Here is a 19,888-nt window from a genome sequence, read left to right as displayed (position 1 = left end):
AGCATGCACCTTGGATAGAATTGAGATTATTGATGGGAAACTTTGTAAATGTTTAGGCACGTATAATTACCTCTTCAGTATTATTTATTTTCAAATATTTAAGTGTTGGAAATATCCATCTTAAAACTGATATTAACCCCCCAAATTTGTAGATAAGAGTTAAAAAAAAAAAAAGAGTCCTCTGCATTCATCCTCCAGGTACTGCAGAACTGAAAGGAGCTGAGCAGAATACTTTATGGGAAATGACACTTCCTATTTTCCCCCCATAGATTCAAAACACTAAGTCCTTGTTCCATAGACAAATCCTGACAGTACAAATGACTCCTTAGTGTCAACCGGGGGGTGCTAAGAACATTAGAACAATTGTATCGGATCAGAGCAGACATCCGTCTAGCCCAGCATCCTGTCTGGCAGGGCCTTAGCGGATGCCTAGGAAAGTGTATGAGAACAGAGCAAGCATATAATGATGCTTCAAACATCTGGTGTAGCTCAGCAATTTTTGTCATCAAAGAAAGTGTCTTGGAAGTAAGTAAGTGTTGGTAGAGGGTTCCCCCCCCTTTTTTCACACCTTGTTTTCTTTTGAATACCTATATACTTTCAGACTCCACAGCCTATTGGCAAGCATTTCCACAACCCAGTGACATGTTGTGTCATGAACCATGTCCTTCTATTTCTGTTGAATCTCTCAGTACTACATACATTCACAACTTGGAGTCTTGTTTCACATCAGTCATCTCCTTTCCAGGATAAAGAGTCCTGGCATTTTTAATTGTTTCTTGTAAAGAAGCTACTCCATACCTTTGATCAGCTGTATAATCCTTTGCTAGTTCTTTTTTTTGTTTTTTTGAGATGAAGGGCAGAACTGATTTCACTGACTTTCATTTTCCAGTACCAAGAAATGTAGACTAATGCACAAATGTATGAATCCTAACGCAAACTCCAATCCTGACTTTGCAGATAAAACAATGTGCTCTCTCTCATTGACATGGAGCAGCAAGAGTAGGGCTGCTCCACAGGGGAAGGTGAGCCAGAAGCCGAGGGTGACAGCAAGGCAGACAGGTGTAGTCACCTCACTTACAAAAGGTGCAGTCCCACACCAGCCAAACCTGAAGAGCATGTACAAAAGAGGTGGCCAGGTCCAACTGACAGACCTGTGACTGCCACACAAGCCAGTAGCAACAAGGCAGGCCCAAGGTCGAGCCAGGAAGTAATGTCACCGAGTCAGGGACAGCAAGGTACATGGCCAGGCACAGGCATGGCTGTGACATAGCTCAGGGCCTAAGCTTACCTGCAGTTCCCAAACAAAGGGATAGAGACCCCCAGAAAAGCTTTTCACAGCACCTTCTCAAGGGCCCCTTGCAAAGCTCTGTTATCTGGGGTACCACGGCCACATCATACTGGAGCCATCTGTCAGCTCGGGCAGTCAAACCTGGACCAGGGTGGAAAAGGTGGCAGAGTTTCTGCATTTTGTGCAGGGCCTGGACGGTCACTATGTAGAAATGAGAATTTGGAAGTGAAAAATGGCTTGTTTCTAGCGAAGAAGGAGAGACAACCTTGTGCTGCTGTTGTCACAAATCCATTACGCATGTTTTAAATGCTACATGCAGTTTTATCTTTCTGTCTCAAAAAATGTAGTAATTGTTGTTTGTCAGTTCATTTTTTTTGAAATGATTGAAATGTTCTGTATGTTCTCCAACTGAAGTGGAAAGATTTGGCTACCTTTCTTTCATGGTTTTCCTTGTTTGTCTATTCTGAATTTTCTTTCTTCTCTGTTGCTTCACAAATCAAAATATATTTTCACTCCAGGCTGTGATTCACACTACTCTGGTTTAAACATATAGGGGAAAAGATAATATAATATCTGGAACAGCAGCTAACATCTAACAGCTTCAAAATTGGGAAAACCTGTTTGAAATAGATTGTGAGGAAAGCGTGTAATATTTCTTAAAACTAAACAAGTGAAACAATGTGAATATTTTTTTCAGATATTTAGATCATTATTCCCTTAAAGTGAGTGGCAAAAACCTGTTAAGTTGGGAGTCAGAATTTAACCCAGAATACCACAGCTATACAAATCAAGCAAGACAGCAATTCTGGAGCCCCTTGTTAGTTTGTGTACGTTGCTTGAGGTGATCAAGACACTGGACTCCTCTACATTTGTGTAGGTATATAAATATTCATGGACTTTGTGAACTCAGTTTAGATCTTTTACCTTGATCCATCAGGTCATCTTAAAAAGGAAATTAGGCTTGCCTCAAATTCAATTTATACAATAGTGCTGCTGCAGGTCAGATCTCACAATTACCTACACTTTTTTGTGGCTCTTCAGCTGTTGAGCCTGTGAGTCACAGCTAATGTCACTTAGCATTAGTTGCCAAAACAAGAAATTTGTGAAAAGTTGTCCTCAGGTCATGAAAGAAACCTTGTTGCAGAAAAATCTACAGAAGGCAATTTTTCTGGTTGCAACACTTTTGAGGTAACTGTAGTTGGAATAAATGAGAAAGGATGCTAAGCGATCAAAACTGCTGGACTGAAGGAAGGTACAACAATGCAACTTACCAGCTACATGTACAGCTTCAGGAAATGATTCACCATTGGTAGCAACAAAAATTCCAAGGAATGGCTAAGGCCAGGGTGCAAAAATGGATATGCTTTGTTCTCTTTTATATAACATCTTCCTTCAAAAAAAATTGAATACATCAAAAAAAAACCCAAACTGAAAGATTGCACCTTCCCTGTGGTACACCAGAAAAACATTAAGTTGATTGAATCTGACCGGTACTATCAATTTTCACAGAATATCTTTCACAGAATGATAAACCAAAATGTTTCTTAGCTGGTGCTGCAAATTCACCATTTCTATTTATAATACAGAGAGAAGACAAAAATTTTAAACAGTCAAGCTTTCCATTTTCTCTTAGTCACCTTTGAACAAATCCTGAGCTGGGAGTGGCCTGGAGATAGCCTGCCCCAAAGATACTTTCAAGCTTGTTCTTTTCTCTCAGTCCTGAGCACCCATGCCGGTTATTTCCAGAACTGTACGATTTTGAATTGTAATTCTTCTTTCTTAAATATAATTAAAATTATACATTCTTTAACAACAGAAAAGATCTTCTTGTTTACCTGCTAATATTCTTTTTTTTTTTGAAGGTTTTCTTTACAGGCTCATCCTCCAAAGCCTGGACAATAGGAATTCCAATGTAAAAAGTCACTCCCCTGCAGAAGCTGATATTCTCAGGCAATCATGTAACTCAGGCATTAAGAAAAATACCAGATGTTATAAAGTTGGGAATAAACACATGAAAACATTTAAAATCCTTCATCTCAGTGATGAAGCAAGGCAGCATCTATATACAAATTTGTACAGTAAATTAATTACAATATTTGCATTTTTGAAGCCAACACCATATGGAGCAAAATACACAAGGGACAAGAATCCTTGTATGTTATTTTCTTTAGAGTTACTCTTTTTTCCAGTAAGAGGAAAACTTTGGCTGAAAATTACCTTGACTATTCTGATTTTAAGGTGTGATTGTTTATACGTTAGTAAAACTACATCTACAGTGTAAAACAGTATTTACAGAACAGATGTGCCCTGGTCATTAGTCTAAATGAAATTTATATTTTATTGGGAAATACACATTGCTAACTGGGGGAAAAAAAAAAAACAAAACAACACACCAAACCAAAACAAACCACAACAAAGTAAAATATTATTGTATATTTGTTTTGGAGGCATAAATACATATATGCTGTAATAAAGAAGCTTACGACTGCCAGTGTGTTTACCACTCTCGTTAGTCCGTAATGCATTCATTGTGTCAACAGTGTGTATTTGCTCAGGAAACATTAGTTCCTGTCAGCATCTGCGTATTTTACTGGCAACAAAAGTGATATAGTAAACAACCATGTCTTGGAAAGCTCAGGTCTGCTGAAATGCCAGTCTCTCCTCTTTTCTAGCCAGTATTCTAACATTCAAACCAAATGCAACCAAAGCACTCGTTTCTGCTCAGTGAATGTTCAGCTGATTCTCTCTGCTGCTATTTATTTCTATTTCTGTCATCACAAGGCCCCATTTTAGAAGCTGATGCTTTGTGATTTTTACAGTGCAGGAGATAAGAGAGGTGCTTCTGCACAGCTTTCCCTTCCCCCCCATCCCTCCCAGATCACTGCTCCTGTGGCTTTTGAAAAACTGCATACTATTTTTTGCTAAATTAAACTCTCTGTAGCCTTTAATTAAACTTTCAGTGCCTTTGTTAATAGCCATTCTTATTTGGGTGTAACTTAATGATAATAGTTACCCTGTAAAACTATGCTGTTTTCAAGGATGAAATGTCACCATCTAATCTTTTCTCCTTCATTTATTTTTGTCTTTCCTTTACTGGAATGTTTCTTATCAGCTTGCCTTGTCTGAAGAAATAAACTCTTTCTAAAAAATAATTCTCCTCGTCTGAATACTAATGACCTGGCACTGGAGAGAGGCTCTGCACAGAGCCACATCTGTGCTCTGTTTCTGTTAGAACTGAATAAGAAAATGTACAGTTCAAACCTGATATATTTTTTACTTGAAAAAGAGCAGGTGATAAATATAGCCTCAGTTAGACATGAAAGAAGGCCTTGTGAGAGTGTTAAATCCTACATTCGATACATTTCGTTATTATTTCTGAAGCTGTTTTATCTCAGTCCACTTAAAGTAGATTGAATACAATTATTTTTGCTACATTGAGAACAATTCTCTACAAAAACCTCAAATAATATGGCAAATTTACAAACTCACCTTTTCTCTAGTTTTCAAGCAAATAGTTGTGGTTGTGCTAACTATGAATCTGAACAGTCTACCATGAAACTTGAACTCTTTGGCTTCTGGACCATACAAATATTTTTGTATCTGAAATTCTGATAATTTTACTGTTTAGCACATCTATTGGTAACATCCAGTTAATTCTCACACAGCTGTGTTAGATCACCAAGGCTAACAAATGTTAACTGTACTAAAAAAATGTATTTATTCATTAAAATAAGCAGATACATCTTAAAACCCCTACAATTTAGTAAAAATGCCTCTTATTTCTACTCCATTTTCAAGAAGAGTTATGACAATGAGGCAACTAGCACTTACAATGTGTTTAGTAAATTTTATATTGTGTGTTATGACTCATTATTTTATCAATTATGGAAATGTAACTTCATCTGGAATGGATGGTAGTAAACAATTGCTCACAGTGATGAGAAAAACAAAGTGTTTTTAAGCGGGCACTCTTTGTGATCTACAGAAAAGAAAAAAAATTATAAATGTTGAATGAAACCTATGCCTGAGGCCTTAGTAAAAGCTCCTTAATGTCCATCCAGCATATACAGAAAATTGGATTCAGCACTAATGTACCTAAATATAGACCAAACATAAACCTAAGCATAGACCAAAGGGCTCAATGTTTAATCACCATTTTTTGACAATTTTTGCCAACACCAATGGCAGGAATGTTGCCATTGGTCTTCCAGTTGTCCTCCAGAATATCTGTGCAGAGTGAGCAGTCCATCTCCTTATAAACAGTTGAGTTTGTGTTTCAGGAAAACAAAGAAAATGTGTGTAACAGATGTGATTAGAGTCAGCTGAGATTTTGTGCTGAAATGATTTACTGATACAACAAGCTGTTTGTACCAAGTGTGGTTCATCCTGATAAATTTTTGAAGACCTGATTTTCCATCAGAAAGCTCACAGCAAAATACTTCTTTTCACCTTGATTTGGTCCTAACAAGCATGTTTTCTGTGTTGCCTTATGAGTCCTGTATTTCTACCTTCTGGTCTCTCCCTGGGGTCAGACTACAACTCCCATACAGGACTGTGAAGATTTCCAGAGCATTGCAGGACTGGTGGGGTTCTTGCTGCATAGTGAGCACTGTTTTCTGGCCACAATGTCTGACACATTGGGAATCTCTAGTTTAATCCAGTTATCACCTTCTTCCTCAAGGGTAACATTCCACCAGGGAAGATACAGATTAAGATTAAAATAAATTGAAAATAAGCACTTCAGGTCACTTCACCAAGCCAAGAGGCCAAGAATAGTTCAATTTGAAGGATTTTTGAAAAGCTTTTAAATTAAATTGCTGATATTTCTTGCCATACACTTTTCAGAAGTTCCTATTTTAGAAGGGAGAGTAAATAAATCTCAAGTTCTTTAGACTTTCCCACAGAAATTTGTTATATTTGTAGAAGAATCATCCAATTTTTAAAGGTTGTCTTCCAAACTTTTTTGCTTCCTAGAGCACTTTACTATTGCTACTGTAGAGAGCAGCACGTCATCCCTTCAAGAATACAGAAATATCTGAGCTGTGGATGAAAAGGTAGAGCTGACCGTCTCCTGTGAATAATGCTCTCATTCAATCGACCATCAGGTCTGGGAGGAGAGTGAGACAAATCTTGGCAAATGCTGAGAAAGCAGATATAAACACCTGTGAGAGTAATTAACTGCAGAATGTGAGGACAACAGAAAATTATTTGCACAGAATTTGGGGAACTGGGAAAATGCAATAGTTGCCTGCATAAAGAGAACTCTTCCAATAGGATCAAAGTCATTTCATGCTTGAGGAACTTGCTTAGATTTTCCAAAAGAAAAACATTTCCTGCACATAAAAAGGATTACAAATCCATAATCTATTTGAGTTTTGTTATTTTTTTCCTAATTTCAGGCAAATCTTACGATTTCTGGAGGATTTGTTGAGGATTTCTTTTTATTTTTTTTAACTTTTTTTTTTTTACATTTTACACCTGATCCGTAAGGCTGAGCCATCCCATCTGGAGATAACACCTACAGATAAATCATGTCTAAATTGGCACAACAGAAAATGTAATGGAAAATTATGTAATATAGCCCCTTATTCTGCTGGAAAAGTAGATTTAAATAGGCATTTCTTAAAGTGAATGAACTAATAGGTTGATCTAAGAACAGAATACAGCAGGCCAACTGAGACCCCAAAGACAGTAAGAGACCTTACCTCATGTGCTAACTTTTACACTTTGTGACCCAAGTGCTTAGCCAAAAAGAAAAAGTTCTAATTACAGCACTATCATTTGTAGTTATCAACAATAACTATATTTCAGTATTTGAAGTTCTAGGAAATATTTTTCTATAAGAACATTTCTACCCAATATCAGAGATAAAACAAAAATGAAGACTGTATTATTATAGTAAGTGTCCACTTGCCACAGTACTGACAACAATCTCACTTTGTTCAAACATCAATGACTGGTTAGAATTACAAGTCTGAAAATTTGCCTGATCATTAGGAGTGCCTCCAGTATATATATATAAAAAAAATATCTTTTTTTCCCCCCTATTTAATAAAGGCATTACTGTTTTGGGGGAAAAAAAGGTAAACGAGAGGTTTTATTTAAAATATTTGCATTATCTTTGCAAAATGCACATTAACTCCAATATTAGCATATCCAGAAGACAAATACATGCAAACAAAACACCATTGTTACCGTGAAGATAGCATCTCTGTAGATACACCAGCACCATTACAGGTCATATTCCAAGGCTCTGGAATAATTTTCTTAGACTTTCTTGAGCACCACATAGGGATCTTGGTGGAGGAAAACTTCTGGCTGGATAGCCCTTGCATCACCAGAGGGACCCTGGAGGTATATGCACTTGTCAAAGCTGTTTCTATACCACAGATCTATTTAAGGGCTAAAGGCATACACTGTCGGTGGTATTCATTACTACTTGCCACCTTATTCCAGGTCAATGAAATGTTAGTGTTCTAAATTTAAAGGCTGGACCTAAACTTGCAAAGTACTCAAATTAGGAAGACTCTTGATGAAGCTATGTGGGTGCAGAAAACTGTCTGTCAAGATTTTTGCTGTGGTTTGCAGCCCTCAAGGATTAAAAAGGAAGAAAAAAAAAAAAAAAGAAAAAAAGAAAGATAATTGTGTAATATATCAAACCACGATTTTGATTCATCCAGAAACTGACACATAATAGAGAAATTTGTGTCCTGGCTTCAAAATGAAAGAATACCATTCTTTTTTCCTGAAGCAAAATAAAAATTCACTTTCAGATATGGTGTATAAAGACTCAGGAAAAGGGCCAAAAATTGTGATCTGACACCTTGTGCATTTGCCTCCATGTGCAGCAGAAGCAACCTCCTATGGCTGTAGAGAGGAACTGGTGCCAGCAAGACTCCCAATCTCTTTGCTTTTTGCAGCAAAGGAACTGGCAGCAATGCTCTATTACTTCTATGATGCACAAGTGACAGACACGGCCTGCCATACTTCTTAACTCCTATGCTGGGCTGCAGAATTGCTTTCTAACTGCTGTTTTTTCAAAAGTGATGTTTCTCTTGTGAATCCCAGCTGTGAAGGGACATTATGAAGCAACAGCAGTCTCTGTGAGGGTGGTAGCAGCGTTACATGGGATGAAAAACTAACACTCCCTCTCACCACCTCCAAGTTCTCCAGAAGCCAGCAGAACAAATGCAGCACCCAGTCCCTCAGCAGATTCTTCCAGTTCCCCGAGCACTCAGTAACTCCAAGTTATCTTCATCCTACAGCTACCAAGCAAGCCTAGCAAAGATTCCCTCCCACACATATATACATCCCACACCTGTAGCAATTCATGATACCAACCACCTACCGATCTACTCCCCATATGTCTGCTCAGTTTTCCAAGGAAGGCAGCTACCAGCTTTCCTGTTCCACACATATGGGCATGCTCTGAATCCTACCCTGACACTGCACTTGCAGGTTGAGTTAATTAAAGGCTGACACTTGGCATATAAGTATATCAATCTGCAATGTGCCTCAATGAGTCTAAGAAAGTATCCCATGTGGAGCCACACAAAACTTGGTAGCTCTGTTAACAACAGAAAACAGATGGTAATACTGCATTCCAAAGGATCTTAAAGAAAAGCTCACGACACAGGAACAGGATTTCAGTCACTACAAATGCTGTAGGCTAGGATTTCAGATAAATTGTTAAAAAGCAACCTTAAGTCTTCAGCTATAAAAAGAAAGCTTTGCCAGCTCAGATATCTGAAGTTCTGCTCACAGCTTTTCCTGGGGCTATTGGGAAGCAATGCTCTGTTTCCATGGCCAGGTTGCTCTGCTGAGAGAGCTTATGTCTTTGCTTCTCCTTACCCTTTGGCTTTTCTTCAGCTTCCATGAACAGGTTGGGTAGAGAGAAGCTGGGTGCTTTTCTTCCTTTGCCTCTGCTTCTGGCTCTGATGTTTAAGAGATGCTTTGGGGCCTTACAGTCTGGGGAGTGGGCTTAGAAGATGCTCTTGGAAGAGTTATCTGGGGATGACTAGACCTCAAATGGGCCACCTCTTGGTGCTGTTGCTGTTGCTGCTGAAGTCACCCCACTTGTCAGGCTTGGAGAACAGTCTGCATATAAATTGGTGCAAGAAAGGAGAAAGGGAACAAGCTATTAACTGAACAAGGAGATGGATTATTCATGGCTTTGACAGATATTGGAGCCGGCCCAAAGTGTTGTCAATTGCCAGTGGTAAATAGCCAAAAAATGAAAAACGGGCTTTTTTTAGGCTGTGTCAGCAGTATCAATCAGAGCAGCATCCAAAAATCTTGAAATGAATAGAGCACATTTCTGGCTGATGATGCTCAAGCAGAATATATTTAAGATGGACATAAAAATAAGGACATATCACCTTAAGGTTGTTTGCCTAACCACATTTGTTTCAGAGACTATAAAAAAGGGGAGTGTTTTGTTGAGTATATATCTGGGTTTTCTTAATTGTTTCTTTTCCTACTTACAAATGCTTAGGTTGATTTTACTGTGAAGCTTTTTCTCAGGCTTATGTTTAATTTTCAGGAAAAACAAAGATTTGTTATGATACACAACATACATCTGCTATGCTGCAGGGCACTATGGAATGACATGGCAGGGGTATTAACTGATGTCAGCTTTGTCACAGACCAATGTCAAATGCACACTTTATTATTTTAGCTAAAAAAGAAACCAAAACAAAATTAAAAGGTCAGTACTGGAAAATCTTAGCATCTGTGAGGCACTTTAACAGTTGCTGTTAAATTGTTTCTGAAAAACAGACCAAGAGCCCTTATAAACTAATGTGAAGGTCCACACAAGAGGCATAAAGTAGACAGAAAAAAATGATGGAGAGCTGTGAACGTTTGGGCCATGGTTTTTTTTGGAAGGTTATGAAACCTATCCTTTTAACTTCTAAGCAAAACCAGCATGTTGGTGACAGTCCAGATTCAGATTTCTTGGGCTTACTGTTGTAGAAGGAACCAATAATAGTGATAATCATGAACATTTAAGGAAAAGTTATTCCTCAATTCTTTGTCCAGGTCTTGGAGAAGCATGGAAACTACAGTACAGATAGAATGGGGACTATGTTAATCCACAGCACATGCTAAAAATCTTCTGTAAAGAACAGGACTTCAAATATTCCTTTAATAATTTTTTTGAGAAAATGTCACAAATTTCAAGTTGGACTCATTGAATTTCTTTAAGATTTTTTTTTTTTCTTTTTCTGCTTGGTAACCCATAGTACCAATAATATCACTATGTCTATTTCATGCCTTCCAATTTTAGCACTTGCCTTTAAGGTGAAAACATAATTCAAATATCTCATTAATTTTTTAATGTAAGCCTTATAACTGGTCTCTTAATTGAACTTCAAAATAGTTTAACTGCATTTCCTTCAATACTTATCTTCTCTCTATCTTTCCAATAATCTTGGATTACTTTTTCCTTTAATTCACTATAAATTATTCAGTCAATAACTTCTTTTTACTTCTTGAGGATTATTTAGGCAAAATCCTATGGGCAGTAACGGAAGGCCTGATCCTCCCAAATTATTTTTCATGCATATTATTTACACAGTGAGTAAACTTCTTACATAGCTTTTTTTTAGTAGGTTTTAGAAGCTCACATAGAAAACTGAACAACATTCAGTGAGGTGACTTGCTCCTCACTGTACACCATATAGTTTCTTATAGTAATTTCTACAGCCCTTAGTACAAATATGTACTAACATATGCAGAAGATTGATGCGGGAGTTAAACGCATGCAAACCATCACACAGTGATTAAGCAATGCCCCTTTAATATGGTGGACAAGCCTTTTATCCTGAAGGTGAGAATCACGAGATACAATCACATGGTACAATTCTTTCTGATTTGACAGGTAGCTTTGCACATGCTCCTTAGGCTCTCTTCTGGTTGGATGAAAACTGCCACATCAACATTGTACAAACTTCTTCTCGGCCCAGGCCATCACCCTGAAGCTGTTTACCTTCCTGGGTTCTTCCTCATTCTTCCAGGGTCAGTCCCTTGTCACATCCTCGCTCATACACAGGACTGCTCACACGTCCATTTTCTTGCAGGGACTCCTCTGAGTCCCCACAAACATACACCATATAAATTTATAATTAGAATACTCTCTTTTTACTTGCAGCTATATTAATAAGCATAATATTAAATTATACTAAAAAAAATAGGTTCCTACAAGTTCTAAGCTAATGAGAATTTTGAAACCTGTATGGGATTTCATATCTAAATGAATGCAAGTAACTAGTTTCATATTCTAGACTGAGTTTAGCATTAAAATCCAATGAGCTTCAGTGGGAAGCTTAGACATAGGACTGAAGTTGATCACAGTCAGTAACTGTCCATAGACAGTGCCTGTGAAGCAAGGTTTTCACCCTAGGCCAAAGTTTGGTCGTTTTTATGGTTTGTGAATTTGATTACACAGATTAAGGTATAGTGAAAATGCTGAGAATAGCTCTTAGTTTATAGCAGCTTGAGAATTAATTTGCTGTCCATTGCGATTCATTTGCATTTGAAACACCCCTCATGAAATCATAGGGATTCAGGCAACGCAGCACGGTTGTTGCACACCTGCAGGCTCACGCAGAGGCACGGCGGTGGGGCATGGGGTGAGCAGTGTGCTCGAGAGCAACCTGTTCCAGCACTGCAGCCCCCAGAGCTGCCCCCAGCCTGGGACTCACCTCACGTCCCTCCTCTGCCCAGCTGTGAAACAAAGGCAGCTTGATGAAGAGGTCACACAGCCCCAGTCGGGTCCTAGACTTTCCTCCATCCCATCAGCTTCCCTTGTACGCTCCCTCACTCCTTCACTGCAGTGACTTGCTCTTCCCTCTGCCCTTGCCCTCTGTGCCAAGGAGGTTTGGGATGCTCCCGTTCCTCTCCTGACACATCCAGCATCTTCCCTTTCGCTGCCATGCTAAGGGTGTGTTTGCTTCAGCAGGTGCTTTTCTCTCTTTTCCTCGCCTCCCCATTATTTTTTTACTTCATGCCTGGTGTGTCACTCATACAGAGGCAACAGGGCACAGAACTGAGGCTGTGGCTGAGCTAGAAGGTGTCATGGGGTCCCAGGCAACAGAAACTGAACTAAAAACTGTTGTGAAGAGTCCTCTGTGAGGAGAACTCTCTGAAGAGTTCTGGCTGTGCTAAACTTACAAGATGATTTGTCATGTGAAGGTCAGACACACATTTAAACAGAGGAACATTATCAAATTAGCAAGAAACACCCTTGTACTCCGTTGGTAATGGCTAATATTATATATATAAAATATGCATTTGATATACTCTAACATGTCTAAATGATAATATTTCTATAGCCTGTTTCTTCAAATTATTTTAAAAGGTTTTTGCAATCAGTAATTATGGCTTAGAGGTCTCTTGTGGGTATCACCTTTAATACATGGCTGAGGAAATTTAAAGCATTTAGAAGAAAATAATATTTTTTAATTTTCCTAATTTTAAAATTGAGTGAAAACAAAAATTTCCTTTCAATGAATAGCACAAAGACATGTGTACCACGAGTGGACTATGGAAACAAAGGGTAATAATACTGTGCATCTGAGATCATATATTTTAGACATAACCTAATATTAGGATGATAGACATAAGGAAGTCTAATAAAATGCTAGATAGTTATATGCATATTATCTGATACATGAACAAATAATTAACTATATATTTTTTATTAGAATATGTTATTGCAATGTAGCGTGTGGCATATAACCAAATAATTCAAAAAGATTTGAACCGCATACACCACATTGTCCCAAGATAAAATCAAAGTTCTGTCTTTTCCAAAGCAATCTACTGCAGAAAAACATTGCAGGGACTATCTTGGTCAGAGCAGTAATGTTTCGTGACATTCTTCACTGCTGCAGAAAATCAGTACAATTTCATTATCCTGCCTTCCTGCAGGGCAGCTTGATGCACTTACATTAAAGTCTCCATCTCTTACCTGTTTCTTAAAATGCTTACTGTTTATGTCTTCAGGGTTCTACTCTAATTTTAGCAACAAAGAACCTCTAGCTTTATAAAACAACTCATTCTAGAATCAGCTTACTGTATTTTTATCCTGTATTTAAAAACCAGCCAACCCTGAAATAAAAATGGGGTTAGGTTTAACAACTTATGCAATGTCACGCAAATCCTATAGCATCTTTGCTTACCAATTATTTTTCTCTCAGTTTGTTGTCATCTTAGACAAAAAACCCTGTTGTGTTCTGCTGGTTGTTTTACTGTTTTGTTAAGGCCATCATGCGATGAACGTTTCATGAAGGACAATAATGAAAACACACCATTAGCCCTGAGTTGCAGCAACATAAACTGAGATAGGAAGCAAAAATGAGAAGCAATGTGGAAGGCTGGAGGAAGGACATGGCTCCCTAAAATGGCTCTACAGATAAAGAAATGGTCTCAAGCTAATCTTCTAAATCATTAGCATTGTAGTAGTTCATACCACACAAGACTAAAGATTATTCTTCACAGGCAGTGGAGATGTGCTGAGAAAAAATAGTTTTTTCCATATATACAACCATATAATTTAGTAACCCCTTTTTACAAAACCTTCAAGATGTCTTTGTATTTTAGCTAGATCTGTCTGTTTTAAAATAAAGGTATATCATAATTTTGTAACTCCTGTTTGTGTGTCAGATTTATTGCTCACATCAATGTCAACTTGAAAACAGTGGGGACTAGCCTTCTCTGTAGAAAGAGTATTTTACAGGACACAGCAGTGCAAAGTTCCACATGCTGTTCTGCATTATAATTCAGTACTTAACAGGAAAGGCCACTTCTCAAAGTAAAATGTAGTTCAATTTTCATGCTGTTTTCCCTCTTCCAGCTGCTGACAACTTCACCAGTTAGCAGAACTGAAAGCACTTATTTTAATGAGATTTGCCCAAGGGCTCAAATTCCTTCACCTTGCACAAAATATAACAGTAGCAGTGACAACAGTAGACTGTGATCAGATGAGTTTACTGACTATATTTTAGATGTTACAGAACTTGTGGTGTTTTGAAGGGGAAAGATGGGGATTGTAGCTGCAATGTTTTATATGTGCACTCACATCTTGGGACTTAATTTAAGGTTGCTTTTCAACTAACTAATAAACAGCTGTCAAAGTCAGTAAGTCTGCTTCTTCATGGGGGAGAAACTAGTAATATGAAGTCTAATACTTTTCTAAGCATAACTTGTTCTGTTTACACACATAAGCCCAGTCCTGGTAAATGCTTTTTCCAGTATTCCCTATATCCCTCAGGAAAGCTATATCCCAAGTACTGCAGAGTAGTAGCACACATGGAGATCTAATTATCTCACATGCTAAATAACGAACAATAGCTGCATAAAGGTTGCCCAGTATGCAGATTGATGCTTGTGACCAGCTTTTGCTGTGTAAAGATTTTGCTTAAGAGCAAGAAAATCATGAGTCTCTTTCTTTATAGCTGTTGTCTTCCAACCCAACCAGAACAATAACTGCAGTGGCTGCAGCAGTCAGCAGGATACCTACTGAATCCTTTCTGCATGCAAAAGTCCTGTTCCAGTTTATGCCACAGCTGACTGGAGGTGTTGTGGAGCAGCATGGCAAGTTCCTGCTCAACAGCTGGGCTGGGCTGGAGACATAAATCTGCTTCATCATTGTTACCACTGCATGTAAACCGATGTCTGTCCTTTACCTGCTCAGAACCATTGCACGCAGCCGTGATAATACAACTGAAGAACAAGTGCGCACTGCATGGTATGAACAGGCCAGATAACCTTTAGTATTACTGAATATTGAAGAGAATTTGCTGTGATATCTCTGGGTCTCTTCTGGTAGGAATACTGTTTCACCAGCAGTGATGAAGATCAGGTTTGACACAGTCATGATTTCTCCCTCTGGTCTCATGACAGCTAATGCTACTCACATACGCAAATAGATTCAGAAACTGGAAGATACACACAAACACTTCTTCTGTTTTCCCCAAAGGTATTCATTTGGATGACACTGTTGTCTTTCTTCTTGCCTACTTTGTCTCTTTTAGATCCAGTGTGTTCCAGGAACTTGTGAACATTATTCTGCTTCAGGCTATACTTCTGGTAAAAGTCACATACCCTTAACTCAAAGAATTTATTTTGTTGCTCTTGTATAATATGATTTACTTTGCCCTTGCGTAGAAGCTGGGTTGGAAGGGGACACTACAACAGCCACAAGTGTTTTGATAATGGGAATCTTCTAGTTATAACCAGAGAAGGGATGCTTTCAGTTCTGCCCTTGATGTGTGGCACCAGTCTTGCTTCCTTACATAACCAGAGCAGGCAGAAATGAGCTGAAATACTGGGAAATAATGAAATGCATGACCTAGAAAAAAAGAAGAGCAGTGAAATAAAAAACAAACTAACATTATGTGCACCACAGTTAAAGAAACCTGGAATGGCAAGATTTTTTAAGCAAGCAAAACCCCAAGAAAGAGTTTAGTTTCCATTTTACATCTCAAGTGTCAGTTGTGTGATCTTTTTTGCATATGGAGGTTTACCCTGTCATTGTTACATGGATTATCCTGAAGTCTCTAGTCAAGTGAGTAATCTTTGCTTGTTCATGTGAGCATCAGCTTCAGGAGAATCCATATGAAGTCAGTGACCCTCATACTGTTCAAAAATTAGTCCTTAGCTGAAAAGAAAGATAACAGGAGAAGGAATTGTCATACCATGCAGCTTTATATCAAAATTAAGTGTTATATGCATTATGTACATTATTCACAATGGTGTTACTGAGCCCACACTGAAGGCTATATTTAATACTTAGTCAATGGAGGCTTGTCCAAGGAAGAATGAAATTAGCTGCAGACAACCACCAGTTACATGGAGCAGAATTTTGATTAACAAGTAAAACTTCCTTCTTATTTTTTAATTAATTTTTATGAGCAATGTATAAATAGCTAAATGGGATAGTTCAGCTTCATTTGGGGTTGATAAATTTTCAGGAATAATTCATCTGATTAAGTGTAGCGTATAACACAGTAGTTCCAGGCTGTGATTGATTTAAAATACACCAAGCAAGATGTGATTCTTGGTGCTCTGACTAGTTCAAGACCATGTGGCAAGCTGATGGCTTCTTTTATTTGTATCCCTCTTGGCTTGTGCTGACGACAAAAGCAGTGTCAGGCGTATTGTTCTCAGTGGACTCTTCTTCAGGACGGAAAGTTGTGACCCTACTGTCCCATGAGTCCTTATGTTACAGGAGTGGTTTCTGATTTATCATCTTTTCCAGATAACAAGGTATTTTGTAAAGCATGACAAATGCCATTTACAGAAGCACAAAAAGGGTGTGGTGAGTTTACTTTGGGTATGGTGACTACTGTATGCTGTGTAGGAAGTCAGGGAGTTAATCACTCTCTCAATAAGCCTAGAAGCCTTTAAAGCCCCCTATGGTGTAAACAGGGGAAGATATCTGTCCCAGAGAAGATGAATTGCAGCTACATGCAAGCATCATCTGTGGGGAATGTGGAGGATGACACTTAGAAGAATTACAGCTTCTATGAGCATAATGTGAATGTATGGTGTGACATGGAACCTCTTATTTTCTCTTTACACGTATGTTTTATGGTAACAATGAGATATATTTCCTTTTATTACTCCTTTTATGGGTTCAGAGTTTGGGAGTGTTTCTTTCGTATATGCAAAATTTTTAAAACTATTATCTAGATTCCTAAACCATACTTAATTTAAGGAGAATGCCCATTTTAATTATAAAAAGATGAAGCTTTTTTTAATCTCTTACATTAATAAAGAAAAATCTCCAAGTATAAATGAAATTATATAAATAAAAAGTTATCTAATTGATACCAAAAAAGAAAAAAATTGGAGATATGAGCTGTCCCTCTTCATCTCTGTAAGAACATGTTAGGAAACTCAAGAATTAACAGTTCAAGCCAGCTTTTTAAATAATTAAACATGCAGGTCTGCTTCCACAATAATTGACATAATTACTGCATCTAAATACTGGTTTCAAATGGAGTATAGTAAAGGAATACTGATTTCCTGAAAGTGTCCATCATCATTTATTCCAACCTCTCCTAATTTGAAGCTTTATTACTGGTTAAGTGGTAAGCCAAACAAGTTACCCTTCACTGTAGTTTCGTGCAGCCCTCCAGTTCTTACTGATGTGGGATGATATTAGCCTGCTCTACCAGGGTTTTAGGCATGTTCCACGAGCCATGATGGAGATGCAAACTTTACACTAAAAACACCATTACCTTTAGACTCTTTATTAATCAATTAGTTATTATTGCATGATTGTGCCACAATCATTATACTACAATATACACAACAGCTTTGTCTTGGTTACTGTTTGTATGATCTGCAGCTATCTTGCATTTCTAAGATGTTAGTGAGCAGTAAAGTTGCAGAGTGTTCCATTCAGCACTGCTCAAACTCCAATGAAACTCAAATTTGTGAAAAAAAAAAACAGGTGAAAGAACTAATAGATGGAAAGTAGTGGGAATAAAAATATTAACATCACTCTTAAAACAAATCTTCAGTTTTGCCTGTTTAGGCTCATATCCCAGTTCCTTAAGGTCTGATTTCAGTTTGAGTGAGCCAGACTTTACCATTCTTTTTCACATTCTCTTCCTGTCTGCCATGCCCCACCTCAGTCTCCTGTCCTCCAGGAGCTCAGGGGTGTGTGTAGGGCCCTAGGGTTTTTCGCAGTCACTGCAGAATTCATTTGGAAATAGCAAATAAGTTAGAAATATAACGTAAATAAAAGAGAGAGTACTTTAAGAAAAAGAGAGGGGTTTTTTAAGTTGTGAAGCTCATTCAAGTAGAAAAAGACAAGATGGGCTGGTAAAATCAAGAAGAAAAAGTAATACAGTGGGAGGGTGTGTTACTTTAAATGGACCTTAAAGTTTCACAGGCTTAAATGTTTTTTATCTTTTTGCTCCATTTTTCAAATATTGAGTGTTGTTATAAAATTCTACGTAGCAACTTGATGATGCCTGCTCTTTTGAAACATAATATGTTACCTCATTTTGCAAAGGGCCCAATACAATTTGATCTGGATACTTTCTTTTATGTATAAGCTAAGGTTACTGTTTTTCTTGTATTCTGGAGCAAGAGAAAAGGAGCAATATACAATGAAGCAAAATTAGGATATGCGATAAAAGCTTGTCTGCACTCCCATAGAGGAATACAGAGACACAACAGTGGAGGACCCCAAGTAATGCCCTGCCCTGGATACTCCCAGGCCCATCAGAGGAGTCCTCAGCCCATCAGACACCCATCTCCACAAGCCCTGAGGAACACAGGGGCAGGCGGGAATCAAAATTAAGGACTCAGAGGAATGAACACCCTGTCTGGGGTCCTCCCAGAGCTGTCCTGGGAGTCCCAGTCTCCAGGTATGACACTCACCCCCATGAGTCATGTGGGGCAGGTCTGTAGCTCACCTTTTGGATTAAGGGCAGTTGCTGCCCAGGGGTGTGGGAAACATTACGGGATGCAGGAGAAGAACTTTTTAGGACTGCACATGAACAATTATGGGATGTTTATGTTTTAATAAAAAGCAGGGAAAGGGAGGTGTTTAGGTGATTTGGGAAAGAACAAGTGTGAGAAAATGAAAGGGTAAGGAGATTAAAAAGGGCTGATCATGCATAAATAGCTTGCTGGTCAGTGTACTTCTCTGGCCTGCACAGTTTATCCTGTCTTATTAAATTACCTTTTTAACTCTTTCCTGGGTGTAAAGTCTCTATGCTCTGTGTGTGTGCGTGTGCACACGTGTGTGTATATGGGGTGAGGGTATCCATGGGGGTCACACCATGGGTGGGAGGGCCCATGCGTCCATGGTGCTGTGGCAAGCACAAGTGAACACATGAGCAAGTGATGGCTAGTGAAGGTCAACCCAGACAAGCTGGTGAGCAGGTGAAATGGCCTGGGAGTAAGAGGTGGGGGTGTCTTTAAGGGCAGCTCAGGGTGTGAGAGCTGCAGGAAAACAACTGAAGCGAGCACTGGTTCCTGCCTGGACCTGTGGATCACACTTTGCCTAAGGTGGGGCCAAGATGGTTCTCGTGAGTCCCTCCTCTCAAATTTGATTGATTAACATTTCAAAAAGGTCGTAAAAATGCTAGAAGACAAGATACTGTGAATAAAGGGTTACTCAAAAGTCATAATAGTCCAAATCATGAAACCTAAATACTTGTAAGCATTGAATCACATTATTGTCACAGAGAAACATTGCAGATAAACCCAGTTCCCACACAGAATAAAGTTGCAGGAACTTGATTATTTTTCAAATAACTTTTTCTTCCAACTCTAGGCACATCTAGGAGAGATATGGCAAAATTCTCTTTTTTTGCTGCTACCTGACTTGTCTAACTCTGTTCTGTCACTTTGTATCCCACGCTCATCAGGAAATGACAGATTCTTTCACAGGCATACACAGGCCAAGAAAAACAACAACCACTAAAACAGGGGAAGAGGAAAGATTTATAAGATCATTCCAAAAGTATTATTTAGAAGATTCTTTTCCTCTCATGAAAAAAATTTGTTCAGGGACAATATGAACCCAGGTACAATGTCAAAAACCAAACAATTATTCACATATATAGGCCTGGT

This window comes from Strix aluco, chromosome 1 (genome assembly GCF_031877795.1).
Source record: "Strix aluco isolate bStrAlu1 chromosome 1, bStrAlu1.hap1, whole genome shotgun sequence".
Classification (NCBI taxonomy): domain Eukaryota; kingdom Metazoa; phylum Chordata; class Aves; order Strigiformes; family Strigidae; genus Strix; species Strix aluco.
This window is presented reverse-complemented; position numbering follows the sequence as displayed.